Genomic DNA, 17,506 nt, shown 5'->3' with positions numbered 1-17,506 from the left:
CACACAAGAGTCATGAACCACTGCCATACTGACCACACAAGAGTCATGAACCACTAACCTGTCATAGTGACCACACAAGAGTCATATCCACTAACCTATCAGAGTGACCAGACAACAGTCATGAACCACTAACCTGTCATAGTGACCATATAAGAGTCATGAACCACTGTCATAGTGACCACACAAGAGTCATGAACCACGAACCTGTCATAGTGTCCACACAAGAGTCATGAACCACTGTCACAGTGACCACACAAGAGTCATGAACCACTAACCTGTAACAGTGACCATACAAGAGTCATGAACCACTAACCTGTCATAGTGACCACACAAGAGTCATCAACCACTAACCTATCATAGTGACCATACAAGAGTCATCAACCACTAACCTGTCATGGTGACCACACAAGAATCATGAACCACTAACCTGTCACAGTGACCATACAGGAGTCATGAACCACTAACCTGTCATAGTGACCACACAAGAGTCATGAACCACTAACCTGTCACAGTGACCACACAAGAGTCATGAACCACTGTCATAGTGACCACACAAGAGTCATGAACCACTAACCTGTCATAGTGACCATACAAGAGTCATGAACCACTGTCATAGTGACCACACAAGAGTCATGAACCACTGTCATAGTGACCACACAAGAGTGATGAACCCCTGTCACAGTGACCACATAAGAGTCATGAACCACTGTCACATTGACCATATAAGAGTCATGAACCACTGTCACAGTGACCACACAAGAGTCATGAACCACTGTCACAGTGACCACACAAGAGTCATGATCTACTAACCTGTCATAGTGACCATACAAGATTCATGAACCACTGACACAGTGACCACACCAGAGTCATGAACCACTAACCTGTCACAGTAACCATGCAAGAGTCATGAACCACTAACCTATCATAGTGACCATACAAGAGTCATGAACCACTGTCACAGTGACCACACAAGAGTCATGAACCCCTGTCATAGTGACCATAAGAGAGTCATGAACCACTAACCTGTCATAGTGACCATACAAGAGTCATGAACCACTAACCTATCATAGTTACCATACAAGAGTCATGAACCACTGTCACAGTGACCACACAAGAGTCATGAACCACTGTCATAGTGACCATACAAGAGTTATGAACCACTAACCTGTCATAGTGACCACACAAGAGTCATCAACCACTGCCATAGTGACCACACAAGAGTCATGAACCACTAACCTGTCACAGTGACCATACAAGAGTCATGAACCACTAACCTCTCATAGTGACCACACAAGAGTCATGAACCACTTACCTGTCATAGCGACTACACAAGAGTCATGAACCACTAACCTGTCATAGTGACCACACAAGAGTCACGAACCGCTAACCTGTCATAGTGACCATGGAAGAGTCATGAACAATTAACCTGTCATAGTGACCATACAAGAGTCATGAACCACTGTCATAGTGACTACACAACTGTAATGAACCACAAACCTGTCATAGTGACCATATAAGAGTCATGAACCACTGTCACAGTGACCACACAAGAGTCATGAACTACTGTCACAGTGACCACACAAGAGTCATGAACTACTGTCACAGTGACCACATAAGAGTCATGAACCACTGTCACAGTGACCACACAAGAGTCATGACCCACTGTCATAGTGACCAAACAAGAGTTATGAACCACTGTCATAGTGACCACACAAGAGTCATGAACCACTGCCATAGTGACCACACAAGAGTCATGAACCACTAACCTGTCATAGTGACCACACAAGAGTCATGAACCACTAACCTGTCATAGTGACCACACAAGACTCATGAACCACTAACCTGTCATAGTGACCACACAAGAGTCATAACCACTAACCTATCAGAGTGACCAGACAAGAGTCATGAACCACTAACCTGTCATAGTGACCATATAAGAGTCAATAACCACTATCACAGTGACCACACAAGAGTCATGAACCACGAACCTGTCATAGTGTCCACAGAAGAGTCATGAACCACTGTCATAGTGACCACACAGGAGTCAAGAACAACTAACCTGTCATAGTGACCACACAAGAGTCATGAACCACTAACCTGTCATAGTGGCCACACAAGAGTCATGAACCACTGCCATAGTGACCACACAAGAGTCATGAACCACTAGCCTGTCACAGTGGCCATACAAGAGTCATGAACCACTAACCTCTCATAGTGACCACACAAGAGTCATGAACCACTAACCTGTCATAGTGACCACACAAGAGTCATGAACCACTAACCTGTCATAGTGACCACAGAAGAGTCACGAACCGCTAACCTGTCATAGTGACCATGGAAGAGTCATGAACAATTAACCTGTCATAGTGACCATACAAGAGTCATGAACCACTGTCATAGTGACTACACAACTGTAATGAACCACAAACCTGTCATAGTGACCATATAAGAGTCATGAACCACTGTCACAGTGACCACACAAGAGTCATGAACTACTGTCACAGTGACCACACAAGAGTCATGAACTACTGTCACAGTGACCACACAAGAGTCATGAACCACTAACCTGTCATAGTGATCATAATAGAGTCATGAACCACTGTCACAGTGACCACACAAGAGTCATGAACCACTAACCTGTCATAGTGACCATACAAGAGTCATGAACCACTAACCTGTCATAGTGATAATGCAAAAGTCATGAACCACTAACCTATCATATGACAATACAAGAGTCATGAACCACTGTCACAGTGACCACACAAGAGTCATGACCCACTGTCATAGTGACCAAACAAGAGTTATGAACCACTGTCATAGTGACCACACAAGAGTCATGAACCACTGCCATAGTGACCACACAAGAGTCATGAACCACTGCCATACTGACCACACAAGAGTCATGAACCACTAACCTGTCATAGTGACCACACAAGAGTCATATCCACTAACCTATCAGAGTGACCAGACAACAGTCATGAACCACTAACCTGTCATAGTGACCATATAAGAGTCATGAACCACTGTCACAGTGACCACACAAGAGTCATGAACCACTAACCTGTCATAGCGACCATACAAGAGTCAAGAACCACTATCACAGTGACCACACAAGAGTCATGAACCACGAACCTGTCATAGTGTCCACAGAAGAGTCATGAACCACTGTCATAGTGACCACACAGGAGTCAAGAACCACTAACCTGTCATAGTGACCATACAAGAGTAAAGAACCACTAACCTGTCATAGTGATCACACAAGATTCATGAACCACTAACCTGTCACAGTGACCATACAAGAGTCTTGAACCACTGTCATAGTGACCACACAAGAGTCATGAACCACTGTTATAGTGACCACACAAGAGTCATGAACCACTGTCATAGTGACCACACAAGAGTCATGAACCACTAACCTGTCATAGTGACCATACAAGAGTCTTGAACCACTGTCATAGTGACCACACAAGAGTCATGAACCACTGTTATAGTGACCACACAAGAGTCATGAACCACTGTCATAGTGACCACACAAGAGTCATGAACCCCTGTCATAGTGACCACATAAGAGTCATGAACCACTGTCACATTGTCCATACAAGAGTCATGAACCACTGTCACAGTGACCACACAAGAGTCATGAACTACTGTCACAGTGACCACACAAGAGTCATGAACTACTAACCTGTCATAATGACCATACAAGAGTCATGAACCACTGTCACAGTGACCACACAAGAATCATGAACCACTAACCTGTCACAGTAACCATACAAGAGTCATGAACCACTAACCTATCATAGTGACCATACAAGAGTCATGAACAACTGTCACTGTGACCACACAAGAGTCATGAACCCCTGTCATAGTTGTGGGAACCGACCTGTGAGATTTATATTTATTTGATTTATATGAATTTATATTTACGTTAATTTATATACTTCGATAGCAATTTGTATAATGATAAGTGGACTGTATTTCTGCAATAATCTCTTAATCTCACAAATCGATCCTCTACACATTAGGGGGGGTTATTAAATTAATATATATGCAGCCAATCAAACTACAGTAACTACATACATTGAAGAGGTTCCTTATCTTATAGTACAGCAGGTTAGTCCACCAGGTATAACTAGGGTGTAGACACCAAATTATCCTCTTTGAGGTAGCTTCCATATCACCCAGTAACTGGTGCACAAATCTTGCATCCTCGTCTTGACCTGTCAAAAGTGCGCTAGCTGTGAAGCCAGAATCCTATATATGACAAGTATATCAGAGAAAACACTATACAGTACATGGAACATGAAGACCTGGCTTAATTACCTTTAGTTTGAGGCGATTTCGCGATCTAACCGGGTCACCCTATATCCTGACATTAATGGCCATAAATGAATGATAAACGGGTTTCGGATAGACACTTAACTTGAATTTGTAGATAGCGTGTTGACAATGGTACACTTCTGGTTTCCATAACACTACGTCCAAGTAAAATTAACAGGAGCCGAATTTGCTCCTGTGTGAGCCTCTGGTCTCGTATAACAACAATGGCTGCCCTCCTTCCCCACTGACGCCTGGCCTACTTTGTCCAGATTTCAGAAAGTGATAGAAGGGTCACATTTACTCTACTTTAATATTGATAATTAAGTTAATTTATATCAGATGTTTTTATGATGGTAAAGTCCAAAGACTAATGTATTTAAGAATAATTCCCAGCAGAATAGCTGGTGAATTATAATAGTATGTGGTGATGATATCCCGTTTTCTTTAGACGGTAATTCCACTACAAGTTACGTTTTCTATGGGTAACTTGTTTATACAACACAGCTCTTATCTGTCTGTATGATATTAAATGGTGTCGGATTTTCCGACATAATTCCCCAGGGGGCTGCTCACGGGTCGAAGTCCTGATTAGAACAGACGAACACCGATACTCCTCCTTCGAATTATTAGATTAATTTGATGTTAGTTGTTAGTAATCACACATTTGTGTGTCTGTTCGTACAGGACGGATGTCCCGTACTAGAGTTGCAGGGGTTAGAAGTCTAATGCGATTTCATTTCCCTCTTAACTCTTGAAAGGCTAATATTCAAGCCTTATTACTTATTATTTAACCCAGAAGACTGGATGTGATCAAGTACTACAGTCAAGTATGATTCAGGGACTGCAGTGAGATCAGTGACATTAGATATAACTTGAAGTTTCTTCAGGTAACTGGTCACTGATATATAAACACTGAGGCCCATGGAATACATCTTGATTAAATAATAAATGTATCAAATCAGTCATCAAATTTATTAGGGTTTAATTTAGTTAATTGATTCAGAAGATTGAATAGCTCATCATTAAAGTAAAGTATGGTTCTGAGACTGCAGTGGGTTCAGTGACATTGGTCGCAGTGACTTGTAGCTGTTTTAGGCTACTGTTCACTGATTTGCCACTGAGGCCTCATGAACTCATCTCCAGCTTTAAATGATGATACTAACATCAACTTCTGTTGGTATAGTCAGCTGTAATCTCCTTAGTATAATGCTACTGGAGAAATATAATCAGCTGACAAATTTAGATTTCTACTGGTATTGTTTATCTGCAGTCATAGGTCTCCTCAGGCTTGATACTGGGCCTGAGAGTAATTTACCTCCTGCAGAGTTTAACATGGTTATGCCCTGATATTTAGTAGGGCTACCGATGAATCGATGACAATAGTCTGTCCCTACAAGGAGACCGAAGTCGGTGAGGTGATCAGACTTAATATTATCTGCCAATTTTATTCCTCTATTTCTCAGGAATTTGGCTGTTGCTCTCAGACCTTGAACTTGTAGGTCTACTGGTATTTTGTCCACCACAATGGCTTGTACTCGACAGACGTACCTGCCTAAGCGTACTGATGGTTGTACCACCTGGTAGACTTGAGGTCCTGCATCTGTTACAAACCCTGAGATGTTGAATGACATCTGGGCTACAGGCCTTAATTGTAGTTCATCTGCCAGCTTTTTAGTGATATATGTTCTTTGGAATCCTTGGTCAAACAACCCACGGGTATGGACCTTGGCCCTCTTATTCAGGATGGTAATTTGGGCAGTAGGCAAAGTCGTATTACCTTTAGACTTTGCCGAATGGACACTCTTTGTTTGTTGCACCTTGCAGTACTGTACTGTGGTGGGAATGCTATCTTCCACCTTGGGTCTTGAATACGTTAATTTCGTATATTTGCACAGTGCTGCATGGTGCCTACCTCTTCTACACCTGTTGCAGGTGTTGAATTGGGTATCACAATAGTCTATGTTGTGTGACTTGAGACACCTTGCACATCTCCCTAATTCCTGGAGTCGCTCCATACGAGTGTCTCTGGTTGGATAATTAGCACAACAGTATGTTGAATGTTTCTTTTTGCAGAACATACAAGTCCCCCAGCCTACTGCACGTTTGGAAGTTACCGGTTTGGGTGAACTAGTAACAGTAGGCTTGGAGGTTGCTGCTGCATTGTCAGATTTTCTGCAACTTGATGTTTGAGTAATTGGTTGATGTTTATTTGGGGTGGTTGTTGTACCCTTTAATTGACTATTATTTTCTATTTCTGAAGGCTTGCAAGAGGCTTTAACTTCCTCATTTGCTCGTCGTTTGTTTATGATGGAATGTAAACCTTCAGTGATGTCCTGTACTGTCAGGATGGTGTTATGTTGATGTGCATATAATTCATCTAGTATATCGCTGGACAATTTTCGTTGAAGGACTACTTTGGTCATCCATTCACTAGTAGTTATATCAACCTTAAGTCTGAATGTTCTTAGTAGTGACTCAAACTCCATGCTGAAGGATTGTAATGAGTCAGCAGTCTGATCAGGTTGAGGTAAATCCAGCAACTGTAGTACTAGATGTATGACAGTTTTCTCATTGCCAGCATTATTCCTAGGAGGCTGGACTGGGAAATTAGTGCTGTCGCTATTTTCATTTACATTTTCTACTACTGGTTCAGCTTCACCTCTAGTTTGGAGGCATGTTAACTTAGTAGCTTCAGGTATTGGGTTTTCAGAATCCACAGAGACTGTGGATAAATTGTCTGAAAACTGCTTAATTTCTGGTGGTATATTATTGGGTGAAGCTGTAGTGGGTGAAGCTTTACTGGGTGAAGCTTTATCCTTGTTGATTAAAGGATCTAATCTGGCTTTACATTTATTCTCAAAAAGATCCAGATCATCCATAACATTATCTACTTTATTTGATGTACTTGCTATTTGTTCTGATTCAATTATCCTGTGTAAATGTTCCAACCTGGCTTGAGTTTCTTCTTCATATTGTGCTAGGTCAGACAGGAATGGTTCCACATCTTCAACTACTATGTCGTCGTCGTCGTCGTGGACCTGATTTTGGTAAGATTTCCTATTTGCTTTCAATATATGCAATTGGGTTTGAATCTGCAACAGTGGTATTTTCAACCGACGATAATTAATTACAGGCTCATATAACAACTGTTCATATTGGTTGAGATCTCTTGTTAGTTGGCGTTTGCTTGATATTAAAGCACGCTTTGCTTTCTGTGGATTAGTCATGGTGACTTGTTAATTGGGCACCACTGGCTCATAAATTGTGAGCAAGTACTAATGGTAGCCTAGGGTAAATTCTGCACTCACTAGGCAATAATCCTACCTCTACTAGAGGTTAGCACTTAAAATTAATACACATTATATATATATATACAATCATACACACTAATGATTTGAGTGATAAACCAGTGTCACTGGAAGTACCTTTAGGTTAGCTCTTCTATATCACCCTAGGATGGTAGAGACACTAATTAATCACTCAAAGGTGTAATGATCATAAGTAAATTATTATATATACAACTCAATTCGAGTTGATAAAATTACACCCAAAATAGGGTCTGGACCATTCATTAATGGTGTTAGGTTATTCAATATAGTACAACTGACTATGGTAATAATGGGACTAGGATGAACGATAATAATTCAACTAGTCAATGGTTAATATCCTACCCTGTTGTGGGTTGGCAATTAGTAAATATTATACTGTGAACACTAGTGCAGTATATTAAATGATTCTCTATTTTGGAGAAATAATATACACAATTATTGATAATAGCCTCTTAATTGCCTCTATGAAACTTCTAATATTATCTAGAAGTATTAAATATTATTAGTGACCTCGCGAAATAAAGTCCACAAAATTCGTAGATAATCTCTCGCGAAATGTAACACCACGAAATCCGTGAACAATCTCGCGAAGACACAGTCACTAATTTGGCTGGATTCTATATTAGCGCTGTCATTTCACGAAATAACACGCCACCAAATATCTGTGGGTGTGCATGAAACCGCTGACGAAGCTGAACTGGGCTGAGGGAGGCTCCTGAGCTCCCACGAGGCAACGCCGCTGTCTATGACTGGCTGGCCTTTGTTTAAATCACACTGCACTAGTATATTTAATGAATCCACTGGTTAACTGGTTCATCCGGTACTAAGATGACCAAATGTGGGTTCAAAGGATCAAATAATCCGTCATCCGGTTCGAAGATGACCAAATAATGTGGGAACCGACCTGTGAGATTTATATTTATTTGATTTATATGAATTTATATTTACGTTAATTTATATACTTCGATAGCAATTTGTATAATGATAAGTGGACTGTATTTCTGCAATAATCTCTTAATCTCACAAATCGATCCTCTACACATTAGGGGGGGTTATTAAATTAATATATATGCAGCCAATCAAACTACAGTAACTACATACATTGAAGAGGTTCCTTATCTTATAGTACAGCAGGTTAGTCCACCAGGTATAACTAGGGTGTAGACACCAAATTATCCTCTTTGAGGTAGCTTCCATATCACCCAGTAACTGGTGCACAAATCTTGCATCCTCGTCTTGACCTGTCAAAAGTGCGCTAGCTGTGAAGCCAGAATCCTATATATGACAAGTATATCAGAGAAAACACTATACAGTACATGGAACATGAAGACCTGGCTTAATTACCTTTAGTTTGAGGCGATTTCGCGATCTAACCGGGTCACCCTATATCCTGACATTAATGGCCATAAATGAATGATAAACGGGTTTCGGATAGACACTTAACTTGAATTTGTAGACAGCGTGTTGACAATGGTACACTTCTGGTTTCCATAACACTACGTCCAAGTAAAATTAACAGGAGCCGAATTTGCTCCTGTGTGAGCCTCTGGTCTCGTATAACAACAATGGCTGCCCTCCTTCCCCACTGACGCCTGGCCTACTTTGTCCAGATTTCAGAAAGTGATAGAAGGGTCACATTTACTCTACTTTAATATTGATAATTAAGTTAATTTATATAAGATGTTTTTATGATGGTAAAGTCCAAAGACTAATGTATTTAAGAATAATTCCCAGCAGAATAGCTGGTGAATTATAATAGTATGTGGTGATGATATCCCGTTTTCTTTAGACGGTAATTCCACTACAAGTTACGTTTTCTATGGGTAACTTGTTTATACAACACAGCTCTTATCTGTCTGTATGATATTAAATGGTGTCGGATTTTCCGACAATAGTGACCATACAAGAGTCATGAACCACTAACCTGTCATAGTGACCATACAAGAGTCATGAACCACTAACCTATCATAGTGACCATACAAGAGCCATGAACCACTGTCACAGTGACCACTCAAGAGTCATGAACAACTGTCATAGTGACCATACAAGAGTCATGAACCACTAACCTGTCATAGTGACCACACAAGAGTCATGAACCACTAACCTGTCATAGTGACCACACAAGAGTCATGAACCACTAACCTGTCATAGTGACCACACAAGAGTCATAACCACTAAACTGTTATAGTGACCAGACAAGAGTCATGATCCACTAACCTGTCATAGTGACCATACAAGAGTCATGAACCACTGTCACAGTGACCCCACAAGAGTCATGAACCACTAACCGTCATAGTGACCATACAAGAGTCATGAACCACTGTCACAGTGACCACACAAGAGTCATGAACTACTAACCTGTCATAGTGACCATACAAGAGTCATGAACCACTGTCACAGTGACCACACAAGAGTCATGAACCACTAACCTGTCATAGTGACCACACAAGAGTAATGAACCACTAACCTATCATAGTGACGATACAAGAGACATGATCCACTGTCATAGTGACTACACAACTGTCATGAACCACTAACCTGTCATAGTGACCATATAAGAGTCATGAACCACTGTCATAGTGACCACACAAGAGTCATGAACCACGAACCTGTCATAGTGTTCACACAAGAGTCATGAACAACTGTCATAGTGACCACACAAGAGTCATGAACCACTAACCTGTCACAGTGACCATACAAGAGTCATGAACCACTAACCTGTCATAGTGACCACACAAGAGTCATCAACCACTAACCTGTCATAGTGACCACACAAGAGTCATGAACCACTAACCTGTCATAGTGACCACACAAGAGTCATGAAACACTAACCAGTCATAGTGACCATACAAGAGTCATGAACCACTAACCTGTCATAGTGGCCACATAAGAGTCATGAACTACTGTCATAGTGACCACACAAGAGTCATGAACCACTAAGCTGTCATAGTGACCACACAAGAGTCATAACCACTAACCTGTCATAGTGACCAGACAAGCGTCATGAACCACTAACCTGTCATAGTGACCATATAAGAGTCATGAACCACTGTCACAGTGACCACACAAGAGTCATGAACCACTAACCTGTCATAGTGACCATACAAGAGTCATGAACCACTGTCACAGTGACCACACAAGAGTCATGAACCACTAACCTGTCATAGTGACCACACAAGAGTCATGAACCACGAACCTGTCATAGTGTCCACAGAAGAGTCATGAACCACTGTCATAGTGACCACACAAGAGTCAAGAACTACTAACCTGTCATAGTGACCATACAAGAGTCATGAACCACTAACCTGTCATAGTGACCACACAAGAGTCATGAACCACTAACCTGTCATAGTGACCACACAAGAGTCATAACCACTAACCTGTCATAGTGACCAGACAAGAGTCATGAACCACTAACCTGTCATAGTGACCATACAAGAGTAATGAACCACTGTCACAGTGACCCCACAAGAGTCATGAACCACTAACCTGTCACAGTGACCATACAAGAGTCATGAACCACTGTCACAGTAACCACACAAGAGTCATGAACCACTAACCTGTCATAGTGACCATACAAGAGTCATAAACCACTGTCACAGTGACCACACAAGAGTCATGAACCAATAACCGGTCATAGTGACCACACAAGAGTCATGAACCACTAACCTGTCATAGTGACGATACAAGAGACATGAACCACTGTCATAGTGACCACACAACTGTCATGAACCACTAACCTGTTATAGTGACCATATAAGAGTCATGAACCACTGTCATAGTGACCACACAAGAGTCATGAACCACGAACCAGTCATAGTGTCCACACAAGAGTCATGAACCACTGTCACAGTGACCACACAAGAGTCATGAACCACTAACCTGTCACAGTGACCATACAAGAGTCATGAACCACTAACCTGTCATAGTGACCACACAATAGTCATCAACCACTAACCTGTCATAGTGACCATACAAGAGTCATCAACCACTAACCTGTCATAGTGACCACACAAGAGTCATGAACCACTAACCTGTCACAGTGACCATACAAGAGTCATGAACCACTAACCTGTCATAGTGACCACACAAGAGTCATGAACCACTAACCTGTCATAGTGACCACACAAGAGTCATGAACCACTAACCTGTCATAGTGACCACATAAGAGTCATGAACTACTGTCATAGTGACCACACAAGAGTCATGAACCACTAACCTGTCATAGTGACCACACAAGAGTCATAACCACTAACCTGTCATAGTGACCAGACTAGCGTCATGAACCACTAACCTGTCATAGTGACCATATAAGAGTCATGAACCACTGTCACAGTGACCTCACAAGAGTCATGAACCACTAACCTGTCATAGTGACCATACAAGAGTCATGAACCACTGTCACAGTGACCACACAAGAGTCATGAACCACTAACCTGTCATAGTGACCACACAAGAGTCATGAACCACGAACCTGTCATAGTGTCCACAGAAGAGTCATGAACCACTGTCATAGTGACCACACAAGAGTCAAGAACTACTAACCTGTCATAGTGACCATACAAGAGTCATGAACCACTAACCTGTCATAGTGACCACACAAGAGTCATGAACCACTAACCTGTCACAGTGACCATACAAGAGTCATGAACCACTAACCTGTCATAGTGACCACACAAGAGTCATGAACCACTAACCTGTCATAGTGACCACACAAGAGTCATAACCACTAACCTGTCATAGTGACCAGACAAGAGTCATGAACCACTAACCTGTCAGAGTGACCATACAAGAGTAATGAACCACTGTCACAGTGACCCCACAAGAGTCATGAACCACTAACCTGTCACAGTGACCATACAAGAGTCATGAACCACTGTCACAGTAACCACACAAGAGTCATGAACCACTAACCTGTCATAGTGACCATACAAGAGTCATGAACCACTATCATAGTGACCACACAACTGTCATAAACCACTAACCTGTCATAGTGACCATATAAGAGTCATGAACCACTGTCATAGTGACCACACAAGAGCCATGAACCACGAACCTGTCATAGTGTCCACACAAGAGTCATGAACCACTGTCAAAGTGACCACACAAGAGTCATGAACCACTAACCTGTCACAGTGACCATACAAGAGTCATGAACCACTAACCTGTCATAGTGACCATACAAGAGTCATCAACCACTAACCTGTCATAGTGACCACACAAGAGTCATGAACCACTAACCTGTCACAGTGACCATACAAGAGTCATGAACCACTAACCTGTCATAGTGACCACACAAGAGTCATGAACCTCTAACCTGTCACAGTGTCCACACAAGAGTCATGAACCACTGTCATAGTGACCACACAAGAGTCATGAACCACTGTCATAGTGACCATACAAGAGTCATGAACCACTGTCATAGTGACCACACAAGAGTCATGAACCACTGTCATAGTGACCACACAAGAGTCATGAACCCCTGTCATAGTGACCACATAAGAGTCATGAACCACTGTCACATTGACCATTCAAGAGTCATGAACCACTGACACAGTGACCACACCAGAGTCATGAACCACTAACCTATCATAGTGACCATACAAGAGTCATGAACCACTGTCACAGTGACCACACAAGAGTCATGAACCCCTGTCATAGTGACCATAAGAGAGTCATGAACCACTAACCTGTCATAGTGACCATACAAGAGTCATGAACCACTAACCTATCATAGTGACCATACAAGAGTCATGAACCACTGTCACAGTGACCACACAAGAGTCATGAAGCACTGTCATAGTGACCATACAAGAGTTCTGAACCACTAACCTGTCATAGTGACCACACAAGAGTCATGAACCACTGCCATAGTGACCACACAAGAGTCATGAACCACTAACCTGTCACAGTGACCATACAAGAGTCATGAACCACTAACCTCTCATAGTGACCACACAAGAGTCATGAACCACTAACCTGTCATAGTGACCACACAAGAGTCATGAACCACTAACCTGTCATAGTGACCACACAAGAGTCACGAACCGCTAACCTGTCATAGTGACCATGGAAGAGTCATGAACCATTAACCTGTCATAGTGACCATACAAGAGTCATGAACCACTGTCATAGTGACTACACAACTGTAATGAACCACAAACCTGTCATAGTGACCATATAAGAGTCATGAACCACTGTCACAGTGACCACACAGGAGTCATGAACTACTGTCACAGTGACCACACAAGAGTCATGAACTACTGTCACAGTGACCACACAAGAGTCATGAACCACTAACCTGTCACAGTAACCATACAAGAGTCATGAACCACTAACCTATCATAGTGACCATACAAGAGTCATGAACCACTGTCACAGTGACGACACAAGAGTCATGAACCACTAACCTATCATAGTGACCATACAAGAGTCATGAACCACTGTCACAGTGACGACACAAGAGTCATGAACCACTAACCTGTCATAGTGACCATACAAGAGTCATGAACCACTAACCTGTCATAGTGACAATGCAAAAGTCATGAACCACTAACCTATCATATGACAATACAAGAGTCATGAACCACTGTCACAGTGTCCACACAAGAGTCATGACCCACTGTCATAGTGACCATACAAGAGTTATGAACCACTGTCATAGTGACCACACAAGAGTCATGAACCACTGCCATAGTGACCACACAAGAGTCATGAACCACTAACCTGTCATAGTGACCACACAAGAGTCATGAACCACTAACCTGCCATAGTGACCACACAAGACTCATGAACCACTAACCTGTCATAGTGACCACACAAGAGTCATAACCACTAACCTGTCAGAGTGACCAGACAAGAGTCATGAACCACTAACCTGTCATAGTGACCATATAAGAGTCATGAACCACTGTCACAGTGACCACACAAGAGTCATGAACCACTAACCTGTCATAGCGACCATACAAGAGTCAAGAACCACTATCACAGTGACCACACAAGAGTCATGAACCACGAACCTGTCATAGTGTCTACAGAAGTGTCATGAACCACTGTCATAGTGACCACACAGGAGTCAAGAACCACTAACCTGTCATAGGGACCATACAAGAGTCAAGAACCACTAACCTGTCATAGTGACCACACAAGAGTCATGAACCACTAACCTGTCACAGTGACCATACAAGAGTCATGAACGACTAACCCTGTCATAGTGACCACACAAGAGTCATGAACCACTAACCTGTCACAGTGACCACACAAGAGTCATGAACCACTGTCATAGTGACCACACAAGAGTCATGAACCACTAACTTGTCATAGTGACTATACAAGAGTCATGAACCACTGTCATAGTGACCACACAAGAGTCATGAACCACTGTCATAGTGACCACACAAGAGTCATGAACCCCTGTCATAGTGACCACATAAGAGTCATGAACCACTGTCACATTGACCATACAAGAGTCATGAACTAGTAACCTGTCATAGTGACCTTACAAGAGTCATGAACCACTGTCACAGTGACCACACAAGATTCATGAACCACTATCCTGTCACAGTAACCATACAAGAGTCATGAACCACTAACCTATCATAGTGACCATACAAGAGTCATGAACAACTGTCACTGTGACCACACAAGAGTCATGAAACCCTGTCATAGTGACCATACAAGAGTCATGAACCACTAACCTGTCATAGTGACCATACAAGAGTCATGAACCACTAACCTATCATAGTGACCATACAAGAGCCATGAACCACTGTCACAGTGACCACACAAGAGTCATGAACAACTGTCATAGTGACCATACAAGAGTCATGAACCACTAACCTGTCATAGTGACCACACAAGAGTCATGAACCACTAACCTGTCATAGTGACCACACAAGAGTCATGAACCACTAACCTGTCATAGTGACCACAAAAGAGTCATAACCACTAACCTGTTATAGTGACCAGACAAGAGTCATGAACCACTAACCTGTCATAGTGACCATACAAGAGTCATGAACCACTGTCACAGTGACCCCACAAGAGTCATGAACCACTGTCACAGTGACCCCACAAGAGTCATGAACCACTAACCCGTCATAGTGACCATACAAGAGTCATAACCACTAACCTGTTATAGTGACCAGACAAGAGTCATGAACCACTAACCTGTCATAGTGACCATACAAGAGCCATGAACCACTGTCACAGTGACCACACAAGAGTCATGAACCACTGTCATAGTGACCACACAAGAGTCATGAACCACTAACCTGTCATAGTGACCATACAAGAGTCATGAACCACTGTCATAGTGACCACACAAGAGTCATGAACCACTGTTATAGTGACCACACAAGAGTCATGAACCCCTGTCATAGTGACCACATAAGAGTCATGAACCACTGTCACATTGACCATACAAGAGTCATGAACCACTGTCACAGTGACCACACAAGAGTCATGAACTACTGTCACAGTGACCACACAAGAGTCATGAACTACTAACCTGTCATAATGACCATACAAGAGTCATGAACCACTGTCACAGTGACCACACAAGATTCATGAACCACTAACCTGTAACAGTAACCATACAAGAGTCATAAACCACTAACCTATCATAGTGACCATACAAGAGTCATGAACAACTGTCACTGTGACCACACAAGAGTCATGAACCCCTGTCATAGTGACCATACAAGAGTCATGAACCACTAACCTGTCATAGTGACCATACAAGAGTCATGAACAACTAACCTATCATAGTGACCATACAAGAGCCATGAACCACTGTCACAGTGACCACACAAGAGTCATGAACAACTGTCATAGTGACCATACAAGAGTCATGAACCACTAACCTGTCATAGTGACCACACAAGAGTCATGAACCACTAACCTGTCATAGTGACCACACAAGAGTCATGAACCACTAACCTGTCATAGTGACCACACAAGAGTCATAACCACTAACCTGTTATAGTGACCAGACAAGAGTCATGAACCACTAACCTGTCATAGTGACCATACAAGAGTCATGAACCACTGTCACAGTGACCACACAAAAGTCATGAACCAATAACCGGTCATAGTGACCACACAAGAGTCATGAACCACTAACCTGTCATAGTGACGATACAAGAGACATGAACCACTATCATAGTGACCACACAACTGTCATAAACCACTTACCTGTCATAGTGACCATATAAGAGTCATGAACCACTGTCATAGTGACCACACAAGAGTCATGAACCACGAACCTGTCATAGTGACCACACAAGAGTCATGAACCACTAACCTGTCATAGTGATCACACAAGAGTCATGAACCACTAACCTGTAACAGTAACCATACAAGAGTCATCAACCACTAACCTGTCATAGTGACCACACAAGAGTCATGAACCACTAACCTGTCATAGTGATCACACAAGAGTCATGAACCACTAACCTGTCATAGTGACCATACAAGAGTCATGAACCACTAACCTGTCATAGTGACCACATAAGAGTCATGAACTACTGTCATAGTGACCACACAAGAGTCATGAACCACTAACCTGTCATAGTGACCACACAAGAGTCATAACCACTAACCTGTCATAGTGACCAGACAAGCGTCATGAACCATTAACCTGTCATAGTGACCATATAAGAGTCATGAACCACTGTCACAGTGACCACACAAGAGTCATGAACCACTAACCTGTTATAGTGACCATACAAGAGTCATGAACCACTGTCACAGTGACCACACAAGAGTCATGAACCACTAACCTGTCATAGTGACCACACAAGAGTCATGAACCACGAACCTGTCATAGTGTCCACAGAAGAGTCATGAACCACTGT

General features: G+C 42.2%; 1 protein-coding gene across 1 annotated transcript in view; it reads right to left on the bottom strand.

The window, feature by feature from the left end:
* LOC123761449 (high-affinity choline transporter 1-like) overlaps positions 1-17,506 on the bottom strand; it is a 1,078,813-nt gene that overhangs the window by 773,338 nt on the left and 287,969 nt on the right. The gene's annotated exons all lie outside the window — the stretch shown is intronic.

Source organism: Procambarus clarkii, chromosome 7 (assembly GCF_040958095.1).
Source record: "Procambarus clarkii isolate CNS0578487 chromosome 7, FALCON_Pclarkii_2.0, whole genome shotgun sequence".
NCBI classification, from domain to species: domain Eukaryota; kingdom Metazoa; phylum Arthropoda; class Malacostraca; order Decapoda; family Cambaridae; genus Procambarus; species Procambarus clarkii.
Note: the sequence above shows the minus strand (reverse complement) of the source record. Positions and strands in the feature narration are given on the sequence as shown.